General features: G+C 38.6%; 2 long non-coding RNA genes across 2 annotated transcripts in view; both read left to right on the top strand.

Annotated features, from left to right (window-relative positions):
* The window catches only part of LOC148739809 (uncharacterized), a 118,265-nt gene that overhangs the window by 83,527 nt on the left and 13,804 nt on the right, over positions 1-20,934 (top strand). The window lies entirely within an intron of this gene.
* LOC148739814 (uncharacterized) lies at positions 13,165-20,893 on the top strand. The gene is made up of 4 exons (XR_015997437.1): positions 13,165-13,521; positions 19,022-19,093; positions 20,045-20,116; positions 20,747-20,893. It is a non-coding gene; the product is annotated as an uncharacterized LOC148739814 (long non-coding RNA).

Consider the following 20,934-nt stretch of genomic DNA (forward strand, 5'->3'; position numbering starts at 1 on the left):
AACCAGTTGAAGAAATTACCACCAGGCATTTTCAGTAACAATACCCAGCTGAGACGGCTGTAAGTTTGTCTCATTTGTGTAAGGAACGCGTCAAATCCATCGCGCATTGGTAAAAATACCAGTAAATACGAGCAGCGATGTCTTAACTCCAAATAAAATCAGCTACGAAGTAGGAATGTTCTGTTTAAGTGGACAGGGATTTTATTTTTCTCCTTCAAGTACAATGGTGGAAGCAAGGGGAGGGGGAGGTGGGGAGGGAAGGTAAAGTCACACATGCCGCCTGTGGATCCCACGCTCCTACTCCTACCCTTCGTCCCTCTCCTCATTTCGGCTGAACATTACATGTCATTCTCATATATACAAATATATCTTTAAATTTTGCTGGCAATGGACATTATAAAAGAATACTTGTGAAGGAAAGATGTCGATGAAATTTTAATGGCCCAGACTTTCCTTTCGTAGTTATTTTTCTTTTGTACTCTCCTCGTCAAATACTATCCTCCTAAACCTAGCGTTTTACAAGTTTTCCCATGTTAAACTTCCTTGGTCAAAAACTGTCATAGCTCGTTGAAAAGAAAATCCAGTAAAAACCAAATAAAGTCATCCATACAATGAAGCGACATTTCACAGGGTCGAGCTCTAAACTTCATAGAACAAATCGAAACAGGGTCAAGTCAATAAACAGTGGGTACTCCTTAATTTAACTATTGTTATATCTTTTTGTGCTGAAGTCAAAAGAACTTGCTCGTAACACTTCGGGTTTTTAACTTGCAAAACAAGGGCATCAAAATGTTATGCAATCTTTAGTTACTTCAGTACTGTTTAGTCATTCGTTCATATCTAATGCGAAAGCAAAAGGCGCAAGATTGAATCTTCGCGCACGTGGATTCTGCGAACAACAACGATCGGCATTCCCTGATGTTAGGGTCTGCCACCCAAATGCCGAATCCTATAAGAACATAGAGCCACAACAGATCCACAGAATGCATAAGATTGAGAAGAACAGCTAGTACTCAAGGAGAGTTCTCGGCATTGAGCGTTTAACATTCACACCTCTAATATTTACCACCACCGGCGAATTAGCCTCGCGGAGCTGATAGCTTTAAAAAAAGGGAGAGCAAAATGCAAAAATAATCTCTTGGATTGGGGGTAAAAACATCTTTTGCTCTTTGAAGAACCGCCCTTATCTTCAGCCGCCCCGAACCGGACAAAGTGTACATGAGTGGAGGTCATATCCCACCCTAGGTTTATTTATTATATGTTTATCTATATTAGTATTTTACCCTATTTGTTCAAACGTCTTTTATTAATTTATGATGGGAGTTTAAGTTATTTGAACACCCCAAAGACTCAATCCACGTTGGCCTCTTAAAGTGTTTAGTAGCCAATTAATACGTAAATGGACCATTGTTTCTTGCAGAAATTACGATTTTTTTTCTTCAAAATTTGTCTAAAATTTCGGGGAGAAAAAAGCGATTGAGTTTTTAACAATTTGATAGACTGGTGGTTTTGAGTTCGCAAGCAATCTATACGTTAATAAAAGCATCAGTTTCACTTGCACTTCCTTGGAACAAAAGAAATGGAGCGAATTTTTTTTTTTAACAAATTTTACTTGAAAAGATATTTACGTCATTCCATATCCGTGTACGTTAGATACAAAATTCCTCTATATCTTCGTGTTCAGGCACCTTTTGCAACAGTTGTGATGAATTCCTGAGGCATTTGTTTGTAGAATGCATCTTCGTATCTAAATTCTCTGATGAAATTGTGAATTGGAATTCCACGTGAACGCATGAATCCGGAATAGTTTTAACTGATGGAAATACTTTATTTCATTCGTCGGGCTTTATATCAATAGGGGGAATATATTATATTTTGAATACCATAATCCAAATAGGTAAGGAAACAATTTCCGAAAGCAAGAGGAGTTTGTTCAAAACAAGATTTAGTGTTTTCTAAAAAAAATTAAACATCTGAAATCCCCAGAGTATCAAATAGCCAATAAAAGGGGTGAATTAAATGTCTTTCTCGAAGAATGATACAATACAAATATTTGATCAACATTCTATGGCTTTTTGCAAGTATGCCTTGCAACATTTTGTAAACATATTCAAACTAATAAACTTGATGTTATTAATAGCAGTTATCATGTAGTATTTGTTTAATCTTAGCATTGTAAATGGTACAATAATTATAGGATTTCATTGTAGGCAGCTGATGGTGAGTAACGTATCTTAAGTGATATATTGCAAGTGATGTGCTGTAATGGAGTTTATGTATTGTAATTAACATAGGTCGAAGGTGAAGATTTGCTCAAAAAAAAAAAAAAAAACAAAGTCAGGTTATATATAAGTACCTAGGTTACTGATTTATTTGAGCTTATTGCGTAAAAAAGTTGTCTCATTTTGACCGGTTATTAATGTTAGGAGTGGCGAATGGTAAATGCGAGACTTTGCGAGACGGCGAGACTAGTGTTTTTCTTTGCGAGCCCGAGACATTTTGACCTTTTAGATTGCGAGACAGAGACTTCAAAAGGTTTTGAGTGCGTGCGCGAGAAGTTCAGACTCTTAAATTGTGAGCACCAGATTTGGTTGAGAGCTATGAGAATCAGCTAGAATGAGCTTTTACAAGCCTCACAAAGGGTCCTTTTGATGTAAACCCTTGTACGAAACATCAATTCCGAAAATCTGTCAATCGTCAATAAATTTAATTTTTTTTCCTGGCCATGACCTAATTTCCGATCAGGAGTTTGTGCTTGGTCGTTTCCCTTCGAGTTTCTAACTGACGCGCTGTCAGTTACAACTCAAGTTGTCTGGAAGTCGTCAGAAAGAACGCGCGGCCGTGTTTGAACCCAGTTGAGGTGGAAGCGTTCAAAACAATGAATAAGGTCTTCTTCTTCTTATCGGAAGCGAAAGCACGAATCACGCAAGTACTCTATAAATGTTGGTATTCATGAATGTGCCGACAATTCGCTGTTAGTCTACGAGGAAAACTTTGATCTCGGCCTTGCGAAAACAACCACGCCACGCTTGGCCAGTCAGTTCCCCCGGTCCTATTACCGTAACCTACTGTAGCTAGCTATGAAAGATCTAGGCCGCAAGTCGCACGGATGGTGCTTTTACCTGGCTGGGATTGCCTGCCCAAGATGGGAAAAGTTGGCTTGTACTCTTTGCAAGATTGCAGGAGCTGTGGTAAAGTTCCGTGTAGTCCACTTTTGGTCAAATCTCAATCTTTTTAATCCAGACCAATGTGCGTATCTAAGGGGTAAATCGACGTTGGCACAATTAATTACATGTTACAATGACTGGGCAAAGGCTAAGAATTGCTCGCAACAAACGGATATTATATTCTTTGATCTTTCTAAGGCTTTCGACAGCGTGCCACACGAGCCATTGCTGTTGAAACTAGAACGGTATGGGATAGACGGCTCTCTACTATTGTGGATTACAAATTTCCTGTCGAATAGAAGGCAGCGTGTCGTGATAAGGGGCAACTGTTCAAGCTGGTCACCCGTGATTTCAGGAGTGCCATAAGGAACAGTAGTCGGCCCAATCCTATTCATTATTTATATAAATGATATTTCGGCAAACATCACATCAACTATAAAAATTAACGCTGATGATACTAAAATCTATTGCAAGATCATTGAGCCTGACTAGGATATACCAGCCTTACAGCTGGACTTGAACAAATGAAGTGATTGGGCTAATAAGTTGCAGTTGCGCTTTAATCCTGAAAAATGTGAAGTTATGCGTGTAAGGCACGGTAGAGACAGATCTAAGCCAAGCTATTCCCTTGGTACGCAACTAAAATCTGTTGACAGTGCCAAGGACCTAAGGGTCACAGTAAACTAAGATGTATCTTGGAGTACACACGTTTTCTACATAGTAAACAAGGCGAACAAAGTGTTAGGTATAGTCAGGCGATCACTTGGAAACGATAATCGGTTTGCGTTTTCTTGCCATTTTAAGTCGTTAGTAAGACTTATACTCGAATAAACTGCCCCCGTCTGGAGCCCCTACCAGAAAAAGGATATCGAATTCTTGGAAAAAGTCCAAAGAAGGGCATCTCGGTTGGCGTTAAAGCAAAAGCGCGAAGAAATGAGCTATTAAGATCGCTGGCGCTCATTGAATTAGCAAACTTTGGAGAAACACAGAGAGTTTTTATCTCTAATCCAGTGCTTTAAGATAGTTCTCGGAACAGATAGTCTTCCCTTTTCGGATTTTTTTTAACTTACTAAATGTAATTGAACTAGAGCCAATCACGATTATAAGCTCTATGTAAAAGTAGCCATTTTAAATTGCTACAAATTTTCTTTCTTTGTACGGATCGTTAACATGTGGAATAATTTGCCTAAAGATATTGTACAAGCAGGTTCATTGACTTTATTTCGTAACGCATTAAGGTTTACATGAATATTGGCTGAGAAGATGGTAAATAGTTTTTAATTATCTGTATATAACGTTTTGGTTTACCTTTTTACTTTTTATTTCGGGGAATCTTTTACATAGGGTTAACCTCTAGATATCCCCTTTTGAGAGATATTTTGTAATTTTTGATTTTCCTCTCTTGAATAAAGTATTGTGAACAACACTTTTGATATTAAAATATCAAGTGACGAGAAGACGTCATTTAAAAAAAACGAACAAACGAATCGGGACTTTGAGACCCATAGCCTTGCAAAATATCGAGACTCTGAGATACCTTCGTATAAAAAATGAGACTGCGAGACGCACATAACCGCTGAAAAAACGAGATTGCGAGGCCTACGAAATTCGACTAAAATTTTGCGAGACCCAGAGTTTTTTAAGGACCATTCGCCACTCCTAATGTTCTAAAAGAGAACAGAGTTGTCAAGCACACTCAGATATCATATATATTTGCATAATGCTGCTTAAAGGACCGATTACAAGGCCAATTAAACAGAAGTAAACATTGTAACTACTATTTAATTTTCACTGATCACAACGCGATCCTGTCACTAGAAGAAAGAACCGATTGCTGTGGCTCTTTGAGCTCTTAGCATCTAGCCTCTGATCACGAGTCTACAGAGGGCGTCCACAGTAAAGCAGTGCTGATTTACATTTACATCTTTACATTTATATAGCGCAGACTTCTATGTGGATATATTCAGTCGCGCTTAACAGTATCGTTAGGTTGAGTTTGGGTACTTTGCTAAGTATGCTAGGTCCATATTTTGGCGTCTTTCCAAACAACAAAGACTGCTGGATCATCGCAAAGCTGGACGAGAAACAAAGTGTCAAAGAAGTGTTTAAGTAAACGAACTTTAACCTAACAGTGGAAGAGAAGAAACAACTGGGCGCGCAACGGGCTCACGAGATTATCTAGCCGAATACGTTAGTGAGAAGTTGTCTGAGTGGGTCAATGAAATAGCTCGATTGGCAGAGTTCCCTCAGACATAGACACAGGCAGCTATGCAACTTTCACCTCAGTGACTTATTTCCTTGGAACACACTGCTCGAAATCCAGAGTATGAAACACTGACTATAAAGCATGCAAATTTTGTCTTATCAGAATACCAACATGTCGTTTTTCTTTAGATAATTTTTTTTTTTTCAACTCTTAAAAACAGAATATTGATTTTATATCACGACTTTATCTGGCAATATAAACCTGAACATAGCGTTCTAATTTCCTCTTGCTCAATATATAATTTTAAATAAAACTAAACAACATTTTAGGAATAGCAATTTTCTATACTTTATTTACGAATCCAGTGTAATTAACATCACTCAATTATCCTTGGTAGGTGGTTGAACAACAATCAGTTGAAGAAATTACCATCAGGCATTCTCAGTAACAACAACCGGCTGGAAAGCTTGTAAGTTTGAAGCCTGCCCTTTCTTATCAGCAGATCAGAGCAGCGATTTTCTTGCGCTTTAGTATTTTCCATAGACCGCTTAGAGTGGTACCGTCGGATATTTTGCGCGTTCCAATTGCCATAATATGGTACCTTGGCGTACTGGTGGAGAAATAAATACACCTTACTTAGTAGTTTAACACATAACACGGGCGGAATTGCGTTTTTTTTTTCAAGCCCGGTAGGGGCGGGGAAAATGCCAAAAATCTCTCCGTCCGCATTTCTTCCCTGTTCTACAATGTACTACCGTGGCATAGTTTAGCAATCCAGTGCTCTAATAACGCAAAATAGCATGATTGCAAAATAACAAGTGAAAGTATTTCTAAGCCCGATGATGCATATTCTGTTATACCCTGCGTGCGGGACTAAATGCCCACAAAGTGCTTATCATTAGGACTTTAACTTTGCGAAACGAACTTTTGGTGCTTGTAGTCGTGGTAAAAGCACTATCACCACTTTACAAGATCAAATTGGCTTAAAATCATTGCATATTTTCTCAAAAAAGATACGACTGAGCAGTGCTTAAGAAAATTTTACCAATACCTATGAGAAAAAGGCTCTCACTTAAACAGATGTCAGTGTCCGGTCGCCAGCTAAGGCGATAAATACTTTGGCTTGTCTGAGGCATGATTTTGCCACGATCCAGAATTTTTCTGGGGAAGAAAAATTGGCTTTTAAGGTTAAATCTCCAGTTCTTCCCCGGCTTTCTTTTTATTTATGAGCGATCAATGTTCGTTTAGGTAGAATATCTATGGAGGGAAGACGAAGAGTGTGCGCCCGAAGTAGACAACTGTATAGAGTCCACCCCTCTACTCTTGCGAGACATCATTTAGCGATGATTCCTAATATGGTACCTTGGTGTAATGGTGGAGAAGTAAATACGCCTTACTCAGTAGTTTAACACATAATACGGGCGGAATTGCGTTTCTTTTCAAGCCCGGTAGGGGCGGGGAAAATGCCAAAAATCTCTCCGTCCGCATTTCTTCCCTGCTCTACAATGTACTACCGTGGCATACTTCTCTGAGAATTTCGAGAGACATCAGACGAGGATATCGGTGTAGAATAAAATAGAAGCACTAGGTTTTAAACTCAGTAAAGATCTCTCAATTATTTTTGGAGTTTTTTTATGTCCCAAATGATTGCTCGCCCTTCCAGTAAGATTCTTCATAATACAAAACCCTCTGTTCTCGATAAAAGCAGTCATACCGGAGGCACTGTGGGCTGCAGCTGCGGTCGTTCCTCAACGGCATTAGTGATATACAATCATTCTTCATGTAAAACAATACCAGCTTGAGAAATCATAGAGAAAGAATTTTCAAAGATCGCTTCCGCTACATACAAGGCCATGGAATAAAACTGATCATTTGGGCTCTTTATTTTTTCTCTGAATCTGCGAAATTTACCTTTGTCCTAAGCAGTCCTTAGCAGCCCTGCGATTAATTGGTCCCTAATCATAAAAGAGAATCCCAACAAATTAATCAAAGAAACTTATCAGGATCCTTCATGAGGAGAAGCTAATTGAATTCTATCGCAGCCCCCATTCAAACCAGCTTGTAGCTGAACTGGGCAAGTCTGATCAATATTTACTGATAAATAGATGAATAAATAGATAACAATCATAGATCAATTCTGAACATATCTCCAAGCCTCAACTTTATCAACCTTAGCCTGCATTACCGACTTGTAAAAAGAAAGAAAAGAAGAGCGATTATTTTAGCGAGAAGGTCGATTGTTGATCCTAATAATTCCGCTTCGAGTTAACTTCACTATTGCCCTTTCTTTTTGCACTCTGCCAATGATAGTATTATTTTAACAATAGCACGAATTATAGGATAAAACTGGATGAAGATCAATAGGTTAGCGAAATTAGTTTATACTTGAATAAATAAGTTTAAAATAGCTTCACTGTTCTTGTTTTAGTTAGTAAACTGAACAATTTAACATGTTAACACATGCAAGTATGCCATCATTTAGACGCTTTAACTTAATGAATGCCTTGTTTCTTTTTTCCCGTGGTAGGAATCTAGGCTACAACCATTTCAACGAATTGCCTCTCGGAATTTTTATAACCCAGACTGGTCTGCTTTTTCTGTAAGTAAGGGTATAATTGTATTTATGAACGGTACATGCGAGATTCATGTGAAATGACACCAAAGGCGCACAAAGAAGTTTTAAAAAATATACTTGTAGATCAGATCTGTGTTTATCCGTATGAATATCCGCCTGTAAATATCTGAAAATCACATTAACTTGTGAAAAGCCTCGTTAAGACTGCATTTAAGCATACGTTAACCCAAATGGCCTTTTAAATTAAGGTGGTTTAAAGAGGCTACATCATGTATATTTAAAAAGTAAATGTTGATGCTAAAATACCTTAATTGACAGTCCCAGGCTAATGGGCAAAACAGGGCCAAAGCGAAAGAGAGGAAATTAATCATAGTGGTAAAAATCCCAATTGGTAGGAAGAGGACCATTCGGCTATTTACGGAACACAGCTACGGCGTGAACCTGGCCACTACATTAAAGAAATTCCATGAGTGCTAAGGTAGAGTGGGTTGAACACATGCCCCCGGGTTCTAATAATCTAACCATTCGGTCTCACTACCCTTAGTCAAGCAGCCTTGAGAAAGAAGCACTGCAGCGATTGAAAATATCCGTAACAATTAACAAGTTCTAAGTTGCACTTCTAATCATTTGGTCTCTATCTTTAAGGCAATTGTCTGGAAACCCCTTGAGAGATCTGCCGTCTGATATTTTCGCCACGAATACCGCCTTGAAGTGGCTGTAAGTAGGTTTTTTATCATCTTGGCGAGACTTTATTGAACTAGTAATGAAGGATTGCAAATGTAAAATATGCCTTTATTCCTTAGATTTCGTTTAAATTTTATGTCATCTGTTTGAGTACCTTTTGAAAGCTTATAAAAAAACTTTTTTCTTATACGCTCCGATAAAAAATTCTACATTGGTATAATTAGACCTAATGGTTGGCATAAAGAAGTCCTTGAGAATAGAATAAACAATGCTGGGAATCTGCAGATAAAAAATAGTAAACGATCATTCAAATCTTATAAGAAGGAAACTACGATGATGTATTTGAGATTTAGCAAAGACAACACAAATCTTTTAAACAAATTTATAAACCGTATCGTGTACCATTAGTGTATCGACGTATCACTACTTTAAAAACAAAGTGATAACGAATAAATAAATAAATAAAAATAAATAAATAAATAGTCTTCATTTCACTGATAAAATACATATCAAGTGTTACATATAAAGTGTAATGGGCTAAAATATGTATTAATTACTTATTGCTTAGATACAATGAATATATGAAGTTCATATATTTTGAACTGCGGTATTAAATACGTATGATGCACGATCCTTCGCGGTAGATAGCGGTATTTATGCAATAGTGAAAATCAGACCTGAGAAAAATCAGGCCTTTACGGGATTCGAATCACTGACCTCTGCGATACTAGTGCAGCGCTCTACCAATTGAGCTAACAAGCCATCTGGGAGAAGGCCGTTAAGTTGGTTCGTAATAAACCCGTGATGATAAATCACATACAATGAATATATTAAGTTCATATATTTTGAACTGCCGTATTAAATACGTATGATGCACGATCCTTCGCAGTAGATATCGCTAAATATGTAGTAGCGAAAATCAGACCAATTGCATAAATAGCGCAATTTACTGAGAGGGATCGTGCATCATACGTATTTAATACCGCAGTTCAAAATATATGAACTTCATATATTCATTGTATCTGATTTATTATCACGGGTTTATTACGAATCAACTTAACGGCCTGCTCCCAGATGGCTTGTTAGCTCAATTGGTAGAGCGCTGCACTAGTATCGCAGAGGTCAGTGGTTCGAATCCCGTACAGGCCTGAGTTTTTTCAGGTCTGATTTTCGCTATTGCATAAATACCGCTATCTACTGCGAAGGATCGTGCACCATACGTACTTATTGCTTAGTTATGCTTAAAACTAAGTCTATTAATAAAAGAATTTTCAAAACGCTAGGTATTGCAAAGTGGATATACCGGCTTAACTTGCCTAAGACTACGGGTAGCAGAGTTAATCCTGGGAAGGGAGGGGTGCAATGGATGATGTTCCCACGCACTTTATTTTTTGAAGATACCTATATCAGACTTATCTGGGCAATTGATAATAGAAACCGGAGAAGACATGTATCTACGTTTGTAACAACGATCCAGGAAGCATTATATGGTAGTAAGTTCTGGTGGAGATGAACCATTTACTGATATTCCGTACGTAAGTTTAGGCGGAACCGGAGCGCTGAATAATTTATCCAACTCTGCCTGACAATAACCCTCCCTCTTAAGAGTTCTAAGAACATATAGGCATTTATTAGTTGCGGCAAACTTATTCCTGAGGTGAATAGAGAACCTACAATTTTCTTGAAATGTAACTCCCAAAGTACATATATGTGAATAAAAATGTACAAATCTCTCTGTTAGCCTAACAAGATTGCACTACAACTCATTCTCCCATGCTTATCATCTTATCTATTCCTAAAAATGTGCAACCACCGAGTGCACCTGTATTGACAAACCCCCAGTTTTCTTGACATCTGCAGATATCACTGATTATAGCATTCAGTTTTAAAAGTATCAGAGTAAAATGAAAACCTTTCGTGGTTGGTTATATCTTGTAAACTTTGCCAATCATAGCCTGCACACCAAAGCATACCAAACGCGCGTGCGACTATTAGGGGCTTGGGTACTCAGCATCAGCACCCAAAAACGCTGCCTCGACATTCCGATTTTTTGTGAAGGCTGATTCATAGTCATGGGATAATGAGAATCTTTTGTTTGCTTATTCGTTGATTCTACTTCCTATGCAAAGTTTATCATCAAACACCAAGGAATCGTGAAAAGAAAGTAGAGACAACTCCGATTACTTGGCTAGTAATCGCCCTCGATTGCGGACTTATCCCAAGCTTCATTTATGATCATTTTAGATACACATTTTGCGATGGCTCAAATTGGTTTCGTTATTTTAGAACGCTAATCTTTTCAATGGAATGTAGCTTCCATAACTTTTCTTTTAATTATTTTTCTCATCTTGTGTTATCCTATGCTAAATTTTTACTACACTTCTAGGTACTTGTCTAAAACACAATTGCATCACCTGCCCTCAGGACTCTTTGACAAAAACACAAGACTGCAGTTTTTGTAAGTATCACTCTACTATCTGCGAGTCTTAGACTTTTTTGCAGAACGTAAAGATATCACAAGATGGAGTTAAAACGATAAAAGAATAAATACAACAATGAAAATCTGCTCTGAATATTTCATGTAATAATATGTAGTTATTTAATCCCAAAAATGAAACCACCTACGGCTAATATTAATAGCCAACTTTCATGCCTGCTGACTGGAAACTCAGATCTCAAACCTTAGCTGCACAACAGCTCTAAAAGCGTCTGACCGCCTTTATTTTTTCCTTCCTGTTGTAGTTTTTTATCGATATGTCATATAGTGTTAGACACCCTCGACAGATTTATCAGATTCCTCTTTTCGCCATGTTTAGAATTTACGTAAAACATAAACTGTTAAGCCGACCCTCGCCTACCTTTAAAGGGAATCACCAAGTCGGTTCTATTTCTTCGAATGAAGGTTTATGCAATTTCACTATTTGTATAACAGGGATTTTAAAGTGCCGTCATTAAAGTGCCCATAAACCCAAAAATATTTTTTGCTTAAATACATTTTTTATAATTCTCAGGAAAATGGCGCAAAAATTTTTGTTTTTGGTCAAATCTGGAATTTTTTATGATTTTTTTAGGTCTTGTTTTTTTTCCCACGACCGAGTAAAAGGGAGACTGGGACTAGTGACGTAAAACCCAGAAAACAAAGAAGACGCGAGCTGGAGACGCATAGTTTTCTTTGTGCGCCGTTGAAAACCATTTTTATTCGGTTGAAATTTGTTTTCTGCGCACACGTTGATCAAGAAATGGCTTCGAACGACTACATTCCGACCTCTAGTTCAGATTCTGAAGTGTCAGAAATGAAAGATCACCACTTGGAAGTTGATGGTTCACCAAACTCGAGTTCTGCGTCCAGCGATGAGGAAGGCACGCACGAGGCATATGGCGAGGATCCGCTAGCGGACGAGGAATGGATAGAGTTGTATGAACGAGACAGAAAGGAGGAAGAGGTCCTGGAGAAGGCGGTCCAAAAGCGCCTAAATGGTATAGAAAAAGTCCGAGACTGGTAAGTTGCCGGCCGCGATAACTTCACTCCCGTCGTTGCTAAGCTTATCAATAAGTGCACATTGGTTATAATGTCAGCTTTGTTGGAAGTCACAACACGCGAAGCTCACAGTCCGGGTTTTACGTCAGGAATTACACTCGATTCATTCCCTTTCGGCAGGTTCCGCTGCTCGGTCATGGGTTTTCGAATCTCGATTTTTCCGCCACTTTAAAAATTCATAGAAAATTCGGCTTTTAACCAAAAGCAAAAACGTTTGCGCCATTTTGCTCAGAATTGTAGAAAGAATTTTTTAAGCGAAAATAATTTTTGGGTTTATGGGCACTTTAAAAAAAAATTTCCGTTAACTCTCCATTATTGACACATGTCCATTCTAAATCATGTTAGTTTAAATATATTGTAGTGCGATACAAAGGGTATTAAAAATGAAGTTATTTAGTTAGTTTTCTCCCCACTAAGTGAAGCGATCTCTTTGTTTTTTCTGTATTGTCAAAACATCAATGAGGTCCAGTAACTGTCACCGAATACAACCCCTAAAAGTATGAAAGTCTGTATGATAACACAGCTAATTAGTTACATACGGTAAAATACACAGACGCCTGAATGACAATGACCTGAAAGGACTAAATGGTAGTGCGTTCAAAAACTTGACAATTTTAGAGGAACTGTAAGTAATTCTAACAGAAGTGTTTTGGAAGGAGTTCCTTGTCCACGTTTCATGTAGCTATATGTAAGCTGTTCACTCCGTATCATAAACGAGGATGTAAGATGAAACAGAACAGGTCTTTACAACTGGAAAGGTTTTGAAATTAATAATAAAAAAGTAGTGTCAAAATGGTTCTGTGCAGACAGAGTCGATCGGTATGTTTTCTAACGCAAAGTATTTTACATGCTAAGAACTTTTAGAACTGAGAGACTCATTTGAGTTCATAACTATGCATCGGTTTGAGAAAACATTCTTCATTTGACTTTTGTGTTGTTAACATTGTAATGCGCTGAATCGTGCTTTTTTATTTTGTATTCGGCCTCGCATTACCTTGTGTTGTAAACTCAAGAGCTGTAAAGTGATAATTCTGTTTTTTCGTGGATAAAATTATGCAGCTGTACGACAAAATTGTTCTCAAAAGGCAACAGCATTTCCCTTTGTTGTGTGCATCCTTTGTTTTTTATTTTCTTCTTCTTTTTTTCTCTTATCTGCCTTTCCATTGAATGGCTACAAGAGAAGTCGGTAATATCACCGCTTTTACAAAACTAGATTGCATACAACACATATTTAGATACTCTGTGACACAAAAGGTGATGTTTCTTTACTTCAACACAGATGGTTACAAGACAACAACATCACTGAATTGCCTCCTGAATTATTTCAAGATCTAAAAAGTCTGAAAGAAATGTAAGTTATTTTCATTCTGAACTTTCCTCTGGAATTGAATCAATAACTGCACAAAATGCTTCAGCGATGATATCAGCGTAAACATCATACCTTATCATTGATAGCATACGTTTAACACGGATTGTGCCAGTAAGATACCTTTCTTTTCTGCCAGAAAATGCAGACTCAGTAAAATATTTTCCCATAGCAGATTTCCTAATCATAAATCATGTTTATGCTGCAAAATTAAAATTTCCTGAAATGGGAATTTAACAAAGGTATTGGTCTCACAAAGCGGAAATTGTTGCACACGCTGAAGTCTCTTTGTATTTTTTTTATGGGATATCTTTCTCTGTTTTGAGCCATTCTGGCATTTTCTTAAATCATGACTTTGATAATTTATTTTGCAATTTGTTCGAATAATCATCGAGAGAGAATTAGGGCTTACTAACATTTGACAACAGCGTTCACTGTGCTAACAAAATTCAAATTGTAAGATGCCTCTTACCTTTTACTTGGAAAAAGGCCAGCCAAATGAACTCAGTAACTGTTAAAGATGCTCTGTACTATAAGACACACATTGCATGCATATGGCTTCACTCAGCGCTTTCAGTGTTTTTGATGACCAGCATCTGTAGTGTATAGAATACCCACGTGTGCAAAATGCAAGTGACGTAATACGATCGGGATTTACGCATTTGCTTGCATATATATGTTTAATTTATTGTGTTAGTTCTTTTCGGTTAACGGGCTTGAATAAAAGGTTTTCGATTTCACCGCGGTGTACTACATTTGCGACGGGGAACTCATAGACAAGTGTTACTCCAGGCATTAGCACCAGAGGTTCCTGGAAAAGGAAGGGACCGTTACGTTGGATGACTTGTTACAGGTTGCGAGATCGCAGTTAGCCGTTGATCGACAACTGAGGCAATACAACAGGGACCAGGCAAATCAAGTCAATGCGGTGAGAGGAAAAGTGGATGGGAACAAAAATCCCAGAAAGTAGAAGACTTGCTTTAGTTGCGGACAGAAAGGACACTTTAGTCTGGATAAGAGGTGCCCGGCGTGAGGTCAGGCTTGCGAGAAGTGCGGTACGATAGGCCCTTTTCAAAGTTAACGGCCCTCAACACTATCAGCGAGGCAGTGCCCAGTCGGGATCCAAAGGAACAAGGAATCGGAAACGCGGACATGGTCGGGCTAGCAGAAGTAATAGTGGATTTGGTCGGGGTGGACGTGGACGCGGACGACTGGGGCGAGAGGTAAACCAAGTGACTAGAGGACCTAGCCCCGGAGAGGAAGACCAGGAAGATTTTGCAACACCAGGTCGCCAGCTACGACCCGCTTATGCCTTTTCAGTGGAATAGTTGGATGACCCCAAGGAACAAAGAGGGGCGTTGGTAACGCTGATCATCGGTGCTGTGGACGTACCTGATGTTGTTGTTGATTCGGGAGCTTCATGCAATGTTAGGGGACAGCGGACATGGGAATTACCAAGATAGAAGAGGATCAAGTGTGAACCTTGCAAGTCTTCAAAAGAACTTTTTGCTTATGGTGCTTGTGGTAGTGTACAACCTTTACCGACCCTAGGAATATTTACGGCGGATGTAAAGCAAGCTGGGTTTAAAGACGGAAGCAAGGCTGACTTCGTAGTGGTTGAAGGCAATGGTCGTATGCTGTTAGGTTGCGAAACTGCTAAGGCGCTGAACCTGCTGTGTGTTGGTCCTTTTCAAGCAACCAGTATTAACGGAGGACGACCGGACGGCGACGTTAGAGAAAAATTCAAAAGATGACCAGGAAGGGTATCGTGTTTCACAGGGGCCAAGAGCAACAAACAGCTTTTGAGAAACTAAAGCGTCTAATCGCCCAGGCGGAGACACTGGCTCTTTTTAGGGTTGGCTGCAGAACGCGAATCATTGCTGATGCATCCCCAGTTGGCTTAGGGGCAGTTCTCACCCAGCAGCAGGAGGAATGTGGAGAGTTCTCTTGTACGCATCAAGGAGCTTAAATGACGTGGAACGGCGCCACAGCCAAACGGAGAAGAAAGCGCTGGCCTTGTTTTGAGCATGCGAATGGCTCAAAATGTATGTTTTTGGACAGGACTTTGATTTGGATACCGATCACAAGCCTATAAAGCGTATATACTTCAGTACCTCAAGACCCTGCGCCAGGATGGAGAGATGGGTACAAGGGTATGATTTTCAAGCAGTGTACCGCCCAGGAAAGACTAACATAGCGGACGCGTTGTCCCGCTTGAACTCGGATCACGTGGACCAGGGAGAAGAGTACGACTATGTTAGAGCAATTGTTCAGGTGCAGACTGACGAGGGAGGACAGGACTTTTTAACTCTTTCGAAACAGATCTGTAGTGCGAAGTTTTAGTGCGAGGTTTTAATTCTTATTTTCATATACATTTGTTTACAAAGCTCCATGATTGTAGAGCACTCTCCGATTCGACGATAAGCTTTTTACGTTTGTTTGCATGTATATATATAAAAAGTTTTAAAAAGTTGCAAGGATGGACAACTTTTGACCTAAAAAATATAAAAAATTTTAATAAAAAACGTTTCGGTCAGAGACCTTCTTTAGTTATTTACAACTTTTGAATAAAAAAAGAGCATTAAATAGGATTGAAGTGCTAATGATTACGTAATTACAGATAACGTCTAATGAACTGGTGCTAATACAAAGTTAACAAAAAACCAAATTACAAAGAACTCAATGGACAAAATACAAGAAACAAACTCTAAAAACTAAGAGATAAGAATACTAAATATGTTACAAAGAAGCAATGCGGCGAGCATTAAAAAGGGAAGGCCCACTTTTTACTACAACTGTAAACCGTAACAAAATCCCAAAACAAGGCCTTTGGAGCCCGAAAGGGCAAAATTGCAACAAAATCCCTGGAGGGGCCCTTAAATGATACTAATCATAATAAGATCCCTTGGCAGGGCTTCTGAGTCCAATCCATACCTAAAGGGCCGACAAAATCCAAGGAAAGGGCCTTTGAATGATCAATTAGTAGCGCCTAAGATAAGATGGAAAATAAATTATAGCAAATTCTATTTCTCAATAAAATTCCTTTCTTTTATTTTTATTCTATTTATTATGTAATTACGTAATCATTAGCACTTCGATCCTATTTAATGCTCTTTCTTATTTCAAAAGTTGTAAATAACTGAAGAAGGTCTCTGACCGAGACGTTTTTTATTAATACTTTTTATATTTTTTACGTCAGAAGTTGTCCATCCTCGCAATCTTTTAAACTTTCTACGTTCGTGTTAGCTGTGAGGTTTGGACTGTGAATCTTTATCGATCCTCCTGGCGCGGTGCACCTTTGTTGGCCTGAGAGTTCCATTAACGACTTCTTATATATATATATATATATATATACATATATATATATATATATAACTGCAGACAGTGCACACTGTTTCGACCTATGTGGGTCTCATCAGTGCAGTGCAGACACGACACTGGGCCAAGCTCTGGAATAAACCATTGCCTGGGCGCTACACTTGTGGGACCAAGTGCAGACACGTTGCCATGCGAGAGTGCTCAAATCACAACTAAGGTGATGAGCTTCGCCCGAAGGCTGCGTGCATGGCAACCCCAGTGTAGAGTGCTCAGTCGCAAGGTAGCCAAAAGGCAAAGCCAAGCGAGAGCTATCTAACTGCAGACAGTGCACACTGTTTCGACCTATGTGGGTCTCATCAGTGCAGTGCAGACACTGGGCCAAGCTCTGGAATAAACCATTGCCTGGGAGCTACACTTGTGGGACCAAGTGCAGACACGTTGCCATGCGAGAGTGCTCAAATCACAACTAAGGTGATGAGCTTCGCCCGATAACTTCTGATAAGTTCCACACTGATAAATCCAGAACAGTTCTTATCAGTAATGGAGCCGTAAAAGCAATGTTTTTCTACTCAATAAATTTAAAGTTGCATATGAACTTTAATACAGGTCTGTTTCGTAGACCGAAAAGAAGTTTGTCCACTCATCACTTAAATTCCATATACACTGCAGCATCGCTTGAGTTTATATACATCGGCAACATGATCGTTACAATATTTAATCTATGATTGGTTCTTAAGGATGCGTTTGAATCTAAGGAGAAAAGTTCGCTTATGCCTGCAAGTTGATACGAGTTCATTGCGTTTGTTGAGCGTTTCCATGTCTGGTTTATATAGAATATAGAATTTTTCGGTAGTAGATATGTTACATCACTTTTATGACTCAGGAATAGTAAACAGCGTGGATTCCGCCTCAGGGGTAGGAACAAACTCTAACCTCTGAATGGACTCCAGATGCTCAACAAACGCAGCGTTGATCATATTTGCGATGTTGTACTCAGAGAGGCTTTCAGTGCCTTCAATTTTTAAACATGAAGTAACGGTGTCGGTATCAGTTGGAGGAGTCATTCCCGCAATTTGCTTGATGGAGTTCCACCATTGGCTAGGTTTGGTATACTTTAGCTGGTTAACTTTTGAAGCGTAAAATCTTCCACGGAGTGCCTTACGTTCTCGGTTTACTGCGTTTCGATAGTAGGGACCTTACGCAACCACGACAGCGACGGAAACGAAGACGTGGAAAAACAAGACATCCAATTGGCAGAACAATAGCTCGGGACGTGCATTTTGAAACTTTGTATATTTCTTAGCCGTCCTATGCAAAACAACAACGTGAAATCGCCAAAATTTGCGTCGTCTGCGAACCGAAACCACGACGGTAAATTATTTTAATTTCCATTTGGAACTCAACGCTACTTCTATACGTCATGCTAAAGTTGACCTGTGGCGCCGTATAAGACAGTAAGCTCCTGCAACCATTTTTGAAATTCTAACTAAGAGTAGAAATTCATTTTTTTATCGAAGTCTTCTTTGGTGTTACCGTCCTGACTGCGTAAGGTCCCTAGTAATGGAAAAGACTGACGTCTCCGTTGCTGAACGCTTTTTGCCGCAGCTTGACTAGCTCTTTAAACTCTGGAGAAACCAAGGGCGCGTCCGTTGCGTGGATCTTGGATTTTTTGACGGGCATTGTAATGTCCAATTCAGTCTTGACGACGTCCGTAAACAGTTGGAGTTTGGCTGCGCAACCCTGCGTGCTCTCTACAAGCGACCAGTCAATTCCGCACAAATAGCGACTGAGTTCGAGTTTCCAGCTAGCGCGTGTGTCGCGGCCCGACATCTGCTTTCTCATAGAGCCCTCTCTCACAGGTCTCGATTTAGTGCACAATATGACAACACTGGGATCTGAGAGTCCGAAAAGCGGAAAAGTCTGTACAGACGTCTAGTGGTACAGAGGGGGAAGGTTCGTTAAGACCAAATCCAAGGTCCGCTCACCCCGCGTTGGTTTGTTCACCAGCTGTTTTAATCGAAACTGAGTCAAGATGCGTTGTGTTAGTTCTTTTCCGTTAACGGACTTGAATAAACGGTATACTACAGCATCTGTATTTATTTTGATTTACTTATGAATTTTAGATTGCAAACCTAACGAAAATTAAATTTTCCATTGTCATTATCAGCTATCTGTCAAATAACAAGTTGAAGAGTTTGCCAAACGGACTTTTTAACAATCTTTGCAAGCTGATATATCTGTAAGTGAAATAATTATTCAACACAGGAGATCATTGGGTAGAACCAAATGGTCAATTTTAAAACATTATTTACAAAAGCACAGTCGTAAAAGCTCAAACATCCTGAAGTTTTCCATCTGATTAGATGAGTAACGGAATGCTACTTTATGCAATTGATGTGCCTTGTTAAGTAATGTTAAGGTACTTGAGGGTTTAAAAGTTGAAGCGTATGTTTCACTCGCAGCCTCACTAACTCCTTGATTTCTTTTTGCTGGATAAAGTATCAGTTTTTAACATATGATAAACCATTAACTTACAGCTGGGCCAGTGATAATGTTGATAATAATAATAGAAATAATAATAATAGAAATAATAATAAAGATTATAATAATGGTGATAAAATAGTAATAGTGATATAAGTAATGAAAATAGTGATGATAATAATAGTAATGATAAAAAATAATAATAGTTCTACTGATAGAAATAGCTTTGCATTTCGATATCATCTTTCTTCTACAGGTGGGGTTGCAATTTTTGTCTTGTGCCATTTTTTTTTTATTATTTCACTGCCGTGAGGAGTTTCCCCCCAAAAAAGTCGAAGGTGGATTTTTCCTTGATCGGCTTGTTTCTCATTTTGTATTTGGGAAACATAGTTCATTTAATTTCTTTTTTCTCAAAGAATGTTGACAGATGTTCTCATGTTCTTGTTGCTCTACATTATGGCGTCCTCAGAAAGTATAATACGCTAGAGTCTTCTTGAGCTGGATTTTAAGACATCAGCCTTCTTTCTGGGAATATGCCCTAGGGATGCGGGAGAAATAAACTGAAAAGGGGACGCCGCTACACAAAGAAAAAACACTTTGAAAGTTTTTCACCAAAAAGCGGTATTAATTATTATTTTATGAATCAGTTTACATGGTAAATCTATCATTAACGAATTACTTGTAACAATCTTATGGTGATTTCTTTTAGGGATTTGTCAAACAATGAGCTTAGAAATCTGCCACCGCACATCTTCAGAAATATTACAGCGGTAGAATTTCTGTAAGATTCTTATTGACATCAAAGACTTAATTGAAAATTTTAGAATGCGTTAATTACAACAGCTTCCTAGTTTATGACAACTGTAATTATGATTTACTTTTAGAAGGCAAAGGTTTTTTTTTTCTTAAATGTTATATATAATACTGTTGTAATGGTGGATCAAACTAAGCCAATAAGTTTGACATTTGCAACAGGAAATGGATCACCAATTGTTTTTCAAATTCAGCTTAAACATTAAACCTCATTAAGGCTCTTGTAAAATAAACTTGGCAGTTTTCGAGGTTAACCTTGAGAACATTATACTTATGTCTGATGTCTTTATTTGAAGATTAAGAAATAAAAATTAGGAGTTATTTTATTGGATAAAATTATTACCATTACCTTAACTCATGACAGGACGGAAAATGCGGGCACTGTAAGTACCTCCCGTTTTCCCATACAAAGCCTTAGAAAAGTTTTCTAAGGATTTGTATGGGACAATTAGAGGTACTTACAGTTCATGCGTTTTCTGTCCCGTCACGGAACTTCAGTTATGATTCAGAAGAAAAAAAAAAACAGCAGCGTTGAAGAAATCACTCCACAGATACATCTGCGTATGTCAGTCTAAACTTTCCATGGTGCTTTCTTCAGGAAATTAGACTACAATAAAATTGAGAGGCTTCATGAAGATCAGTTCCAGGGCTTGGTAAAGTTGATCGAATTGTAAGTACACTCAGAGTTGAAACCTTTTTCCCAATATGAGCGGATTTGCAAACCATATGCAGCTCTGGCGAGGGGCTAACGCTCAAAACGTGAGCTTTTTTAAATTCTTTACGGAG

The sequence above is a fragment of the Stylophora pistillata genome, chromosome 2, assembly GCF_964205215.1.
Source record: "Stylophora pistillata chromosome 2, jaStyPist1.2, whole genome shotgun sequence".
NCBI lineage: Eukaryota > Metazoa > Cnidaria > Anthozoa > Scleractinia > Pocilloporidae > Stylophora > Stylophora pistillata.